At 32.1% G+C, this 7,691-nt stretch overlaps 1 pseudogene; it reads right to left on the minus strand.

Annotated features, from left to right (window-relative positions):
• Positions 1–699: 699 nt before the first annotated feature.
• On the minus strand, positions 700–833 carry LOC145288410 (U2 spliceosomal RNA; annotated as a pseudogene).
• Positions 834–7,691: the final 6,858 nt, after the last annotated feature.

The raw sequence follows: 7,691 nt of genomic DNA on the forward strand, positions 1-7,691 counted from the left end.
GCATGACAAATATCGAAATTCCACACCAAACGGACCATTAAAAGGGGGTGAACTGATCATTTCTCTCCTAGGGGGGGCCCCCAAAAAAACCTGTCATTTTAATGTTAATATTACATAATCCAAAAACGCTTAGTCATGTCACGTGACGTGACGTCAACATCCAGTAATGGCGAACAAATGTAAACAAACACTTTGTTTTACCGATACTTTTGTAATTTCTCTTCTGCTTTGTTCTAGAGATTATTAAACTCCATGACAATGTCTCCAACGTATTTAACTGGTTAAAAATAGTATTTATACAAGAGTTTTAACGAAAAATATCAGGAAAAAATGTACAGGAATAAAAAAAAATTCAGCTTTCAAAATATTCGTCGATAAAAAAACCGATCTTTATATTTACGCTAGCCATTTTGTATATTACCACGTGACCTGCTATCTCTTAAACTGGAGGGGGGGGATCCACTTGAATCCAACAAAACCAGTAATTTTTTTTTTCTATTATATATACATCATTTTCTATAAAATTAAGTGTAGACTTTATAATTAAAACAAAAAATGTTATTCATACTAAAAAAAAAAAACGCTTAGTCATGTCACGTGACGTGACGTCAACATCCACTAATGGCGAACAATTGTACCTATTTACTATGCCTCCCCACGGGACAGAGTTAGACACCAGGGTCGTTTTTTAACGTGGAGAAAAGGTACAAAAATAAAAATTGTCTCAGTCGTGGAGGATTTCTCCTCCACCGAAAGAGAACAAGAAATAGAAGTGCAGCATCTGAAGAACAGATACTACACTTTGATCTTGACCAAAAGGCCAAGAATGCGAACAATTGTAAATAACAACTTTTTTCACAAAACCAACACCGTCTTTCTTTTTTTTCTCTCTCTTTCTCTCTCTCACCCACTTACTCTTCCCTCTCTCTCACCCTCTTTCTCTTGACGTCACACCACTGTTAAACTGTGGGGGGGGAACACATTCCCAGGCATTATCTCCTATAGATGCACATTTTATTAGAAATTCAGCTTTCAAAATATTAGACGATAATAAAAATATAAAACCAACACCCTCTTTCTCTTTTCTCTCTCTCTCACCAACTTACTCTTCTCTCTCTCTCACCCTCTTTCTCTTGACCTCCTACTACTGTTAAACTGTGTGTGTGTGGGGGGGGGGAAGAGGCAGCTTGAAAACCAACAAAAACAGTGCACAGTTTCCCAAGCATTTGGGGTGGGAAGGGGGGGAAGAAGCCGAGCGCACAGTTTCGTGTGAGAGAGAGAGAACAATTCTCAACCTATATACTCAACAAATTTTTTATCTACAGATTTGAAAGTTTGTATATAGGGTATTCAGACATATGGAAATATATCTAGCATAATCTATCTATTATATCTATAAAAGTGAAAATGTGTGTGTGTGTGAGGTAGCCAGAGAGAGAGAGAGAGAGAGAGAGAGAGAGAGAGAGACAACAATTCTCAACCTATATATTCAATACATTTTTTATCTACAGATTTGAAAATTTGTATATAGGGTATTCAGACATATGGAAATATATCTAGCATAATCTATCTATTATATCTATAAAAGTGAAAATGTGTGTGTGTGTGTGTGTGTGTGTGCGTAAGAGAGAGAGAGAACAATTCTCAACCTATATACTCAACGTATTTTTATCTACGGATTTTAAACTTTGTATATAGGGTATTCAGACATATAGAAATATATCTAGCATAATCTATACATTATATCTATAAAAGTGAGAATGTGAGTGTGTGAGAGAGAGAGAACAATTCTCAACCTATATATTCAACAAATTTTTTACCTACAGATTTGAAAATTTGTATATTGGGTATTCAGACATATGGAAATATATCTAGCATAATCGATCTATTATATCTATAAAAGTCAGAATGTTTGCGTGTGGTTGTGTGTGTAAGGTTGCGAGAGAGAGAGAGAGAACAATTCTCAACCTATCTATTCAATAAATTTGTTATCTACAGATTTGACCATTTGTATATAGGGTATTCAGACATATGGAAATATATCCAGCATAATCTATCTATTATATCCATAAAAGTGAGAATGTGTGCGTGAGAGAGAGAGAGAGAGAGAGAGAGAGAGAGAGTAAGTACAATTCTCACCCTATATATTCAACAAATTTTTTATCTACCGATTATAAAATTTGTATATAGGGTATTCAGACATATGGAAATATATCTAGCATAATCTATCTATTATATCTAGAAAAGTGAGAATGTGTGTGAAAGAGAGAGAGAGAAGAGAGAGAGAGAGAACAGTTCTCAACCTATATATTCAACTAATTTTTATGTACAGATCTGAAAATTTGTATACAGGGTATTCAGACATATGGAAATATATCTAGCATAATCTATTATATCTATAAAAGGTAGAATGTGTGTGTGTGTGTGTGAGTGAGTGAGTGAGTGAGTGAGTGAGTGAGAGAGAGAGAGAGAGAACAATTCTCAACCTATATACTCAACAAATTTTGTATCTACAGATTTGATAATTTGTATATAGGGTATTCAGACATAAGGAAATATATCTAGCATAATCTATCTATTATATCTATAAAAGTGAGAATGTGTGTGAAAGAGAGAGAGAGAGAACAATTCTCAACCTATATATTCAACAAATTCTATCTTTACAGATTTGAAAATTTGTATATAGGGTATTCAGACATTTGGAAATATATCTAGCATAATCTATTATATCTATAAAAGTGAGAATGTGTGTGTGAGAGAGAGAGAAAGAACAATTCTCAACCTATATACTCAACAAATTTTTTATCTACAGATTTAAAAATTTGTATATAGGGTATTCAGACATATAGAAATATATCTAGCATAACCTATCTATTATATCTATAAAATGACCATGTGTGTGTGTGTGAGAGAGAGAGAGAGAGTCAGAGAGAGAGAGAGAACAATTTTCAGCTTGTGTGTGTGTGAGAAAGAGAGAGAGAGAAAGAGAGGAAGGAAAATTCTCACCCTATATATTCAACAAATTTTTTATCTACATATTAGAAAATTTGGATATAGGGTATTCAGACGTATGGAAATATATCTAGCATAATCTATCTATTATATCTATAAAAGTGAGAATGTGTGTGTGAGAGAGAGAGAAAGAGAGAGAGAGAGAACAATTCTCAACCTATATATTCAACTAATTTTTTATCCACAGATTTGAAAATGTGTATATTGGGTATTCAGACATATGTAAATATATCTGGCATAATCTATGTATTATATCTATAAAAGTGTGAATGTGAGTGATGGAAAGAGCAAAAAATTCTCAACCTATATAACCTATAAAAGTGAGAATATGTGTGAGAGAGAGAGAGAGAGAACAATTCTCAACCTATATATTCCACACATTTTTGGGCACAGATTTGGAAATTTGTATATAGGGTAGGCAGACATATAGAAATATATCTAGCATAATCTATCTATTATATCTATAAAAGTGAGAACTTGTGTGTGTGTGTGTGTGTGAGAGAGAGAGAGAACAATTCTCAACCTATATACTCAACGTATTTTTATCTACGGATTTTAAACTTTGTATATAGGGTATTCAGACATATGGAAATATATCTAGCATAATCTATCTATTATAACTACAAAAGTTAGAATGTGTGTGTGAGAGAGAGAGAGAACAATTCTAAACCTATATATTCAACAAATTTTTTATCTACAGATTTGAAACTTTGTATATAGGGTATTCAGACATATGGAAATATATCTAGCATAATCTATCTATTTTATCTATAAAAGTGAGAATGCGTGTGTGTGAGATAGCGAGAGAGAGAGAGAGAAAAAGAGAGAGATAAAAATTCTCAACCTATACATTCAACAAATTTTTTATCCACAGATTTGAACATTTGTATACAGGGTGTTCAGACATATAGAAATATATCTAGCATAATCTATCTATTATATGTATAAAAGTGAGAATGTGTGTGTGTGTGAGAGAGAGGACAATTGTCAACCTATGTATACAACAAATTTTTTATCTACAGATTTCAAAATTTGTATATTGGGCATTCAGACATATTTTAATATATCTGGCATAATCTGTCTATTATATCTATAAAAGTGAGAATGTGTGTGATAGAGAGAGAGAGAACAATTCTCAACCTATATACTCAACAAATTTTTTATCTACAGATTTGAAAATTTGTATATAGGGTATTCAGACATATGGAAATATATCTAGCATAATCTATTATATCTATAAAAGTGAGAATGTGTGTGTGTGTGTGAGAGAGAGAGAGAGAGAGAGAGAGAGAACAATTCTCAACCCATATACTCAACAAATTCTTTATCTACAGATTTTAAATTGTGTATATAGAGTATTCATACAAATAGAAATATATCTAGGATAATCTTTCTATTATATCTATAAAAGTGAGAATGTGTGTGTGTGTGAGCGAGAGAGAGAGAGAGAGAGAGAGAGAGAGAGAACAGTTCTCAACCTATACATTCAACAAATTTTTATATATAGGGTATTCAGAAATATCGAAATATATCTAGCATAATCTATTATATCTTTAAAAGTTAGAATGTGTGTGTGTGAGAGATAGAGAGAACAATTCTCAACCTATGCACTCTACAAATTTTTTATCTACAAATTAGAAAATTTGTATATAGGGTATTCACACATATGGAAATATATCTAGCATAATCTATCTATTATATCTATAAAAGTTAGAATGTGTGTGAGAGGTAGCCAGAGAGAGAGAGAGAGAGTAAGAACAATTTTCAACCTATATATTCAACAAATATTTGATCTACAGATTAGAAAATTTGTATATAGGGTATTCAGACATATGGAAATATATCTAGCATAATCTATCTATTATATCTCTAAAATTGAGAATGTGTGTGTGAGAGAGAGAGAACAATTTTCAACCTATATACTCAACAAATTTTTTTATCTACAGATTTGAAAATTTGTATATAGGGTATTCAGACATATGGAAATATATCTAGAGTAATCTATCTATTATATCTATAAAAGTGAGAATGCGTGTGTGTGTGAGAGAGAGCGACACAGAACAATTCTCAACCTATATATTCAACAAATTTTTTATGTACAGATCTGAAATATCACATTTGTATAGAAGTAGAAATCTTGATACCTACTCTGATACCTAATAAAAGAAAGGACACTCTTTAGGGCGGATTTTGATTATAACAAGTCACTAATTAGAAATTATAATAAACATTCTAATAATTTAAGAATTTTACCAAAATAAAATTGCATGGTAATCACCCAATTTCTGCCACAAAATTTTGATTGGCAGAACTCATAAACATAAAATATATATTTTCTAATTTCATCTTTTTTTTTTCTTTTTACATAATCTGGTTTGATGTTTTCCCAAATATTCAAATCACTATATTTTGCTGCTTAATATCAAATACAGCAACTGAGTTATTTTTATGCATCAAACAATTACATTTTCTCATTCATCCAAACTAATCACTGAACATCAATTTCATATTTTCTTCACTAAAATATTACTGTGCTTGATGTCATCAAGTGGAGCGGATCATTTTTTTTTCATTTGTTCACACATTTTTCCAATTTATATATATTTTAAAGATTCTTAGCCTATGTCATTGCATACCAATCTGTTTATTAAAAGTTAAGGTTCACTGTAAACACATATGTTACACCAAAATAAAAACGCTTCAGATAATGTCTTGATATTCAATTCAGTTTCTCACATGACATCTTATGAAGTTAGTAGAAATGTTACAGACTTTTGAATCTCAAACACTTTCAATACTGTGCACTGATATTTTCTTTTTTGCAATATAAGCACATTCATGATTTTTTTTACAAACGTTAAAAACTTTCACATTGTGTAGCAATATACTGAAACAATTATAAAAATATTTGTTTTTATTTTGAATGATGCAGGGCATCTGAAGAGAGATTTTTCTAACAAAATGAAAGTATAATTTTTAGCAATAGGTATCTAGGAAAAGGCCACTACATATGTTATAAGTTCCAAATTTCCACAACCTGGCAAATACTGGTACATGCTAGCAAATTTAGATTTGCAATTACAAAATATGATTCTAATTTTTTCCTTTGCTCTTTATTCTAACACTACACTAAGTTTACTGTGTTATTTCGCTACAGTTGATATTGTGTAGAACAATAAGAAAATCATAGTGAACAATGCATTCAACAAAATTTCACACACATTTCTAGATACCTATATCTAATAAGTTCAAAAGAAAGGACACACTTAGGGAGGTATTTTGGTGGTCAAGTCACTAAAAAGAGATTAGCTGGTTTCCCGGCATAGCCCAGGATATAATAAAGATTGACTGAAATACATGTTCTAGCTGGTTTCTAGGCGTTGCCAGGGATGTAATATAGACACATTATGTTGTATATTACCTGTTCTCTTCTCCCTAAGGTAAAACAATTTCATATACATGCTGTAAATTACCTATGCTAGGGATAAAACATGAACAATATCAGTCCTAGGGTAGATAAAACAAATAATACATAGAGATGAAAGATTCCTCTCCCCTAAGAATCAAACATATGTTCAATATCTGCTTTTGTTTTTTCATTGTTTATACGGTCCCGAGCAACGCCGGGTAGCCCTGCTAGTCTATATATATAAAAGGCAAAAATCGGTGTGTATGTATGTATGTATGTATGTATGTATGTATGTTTGTTTGTAACGCTAAAACTTTTGAAAGACGGAACCAGAGTTGACAAATTTGGTATCATATTGCACCTTGATCACCCGGATGACAAATATCGAAATTTCACGTCAAACGGACCAGTAGAAAGGGGTCAACTGATCGTTTTTCTCCTAGGGGGGCCCCCCAAAAAACCTGTCATTTTAACGTTATTCAATACGTGTCACGTGACGTGACGTCAGCTCAAACTTTTGACAGACACAACCAAAGTTGACAAATTATGTATCATATTGAACCTTGATCACCCGCATGACAAATATCGAAATTCCACACCAAACGGACCATTAAAAGGGGGTGAACTGATCATTTCTCTCCTAGGGGGGCCCCCAAAAAAACCTGTCATTTTAATGTTAATATTACATAATCCAAAAACGCTTAGTCATGTCACGTGACGTGACGTCAACATCCAGTAATGGCGAACAAATGTAAACAAACACTTTGTTTTACCGATACTTTTGTAATTTCTCTTCTGCTTTGTTCTAGAGATTATTAAACTCCATGACAATGTCTCCAACGTATTTAACTGGTTAAAAATAGTATTTATACAAGAGTTTTAACGAAAAATATCAGGAAAAAATGTACAGGAATAAAAAAAAATTCAGCTTTCAAAATATTCGTCGATAAAAAAACCGATCTTTATATTTACGCTAGCCATTTTGTATATTACCACGTGACCTGCTATCTCTTAAACTGGAGGGGGGGGATCCACTTGAATCCAACAAAACCAGTAATTTTTTTTTCTATTATATATACATCATTTTCTATAAAATTAAGTGTAGACTTTATAATTATAACAAAAAATGTTATTCATACTAAAAAAAAAAAACGCTTAGTCATGTCACGTGACGTGACGTCAACATCCACTAATGGCGAACAATTGTACCTATTTACTATGCCTCCCCACGGGACAGAGTTAGACACCAGGGTCGTTTTTTAACGTGGAG

This window comes from Euprymna scolopes, chromosome 11, assembly GCF_053919585.1.
Source record: "Euprymna scolopes isolate OS-2025 chromosome 11, ASM5391958v1, whole genome shotgun sequence".
NCBI classification, from domain to species: Eukaryota; Metazoa; Mollusca; class Cephalopoda; order Sepiida; family Sepiolidae; genus Euprymna; species Euprymna scolopes.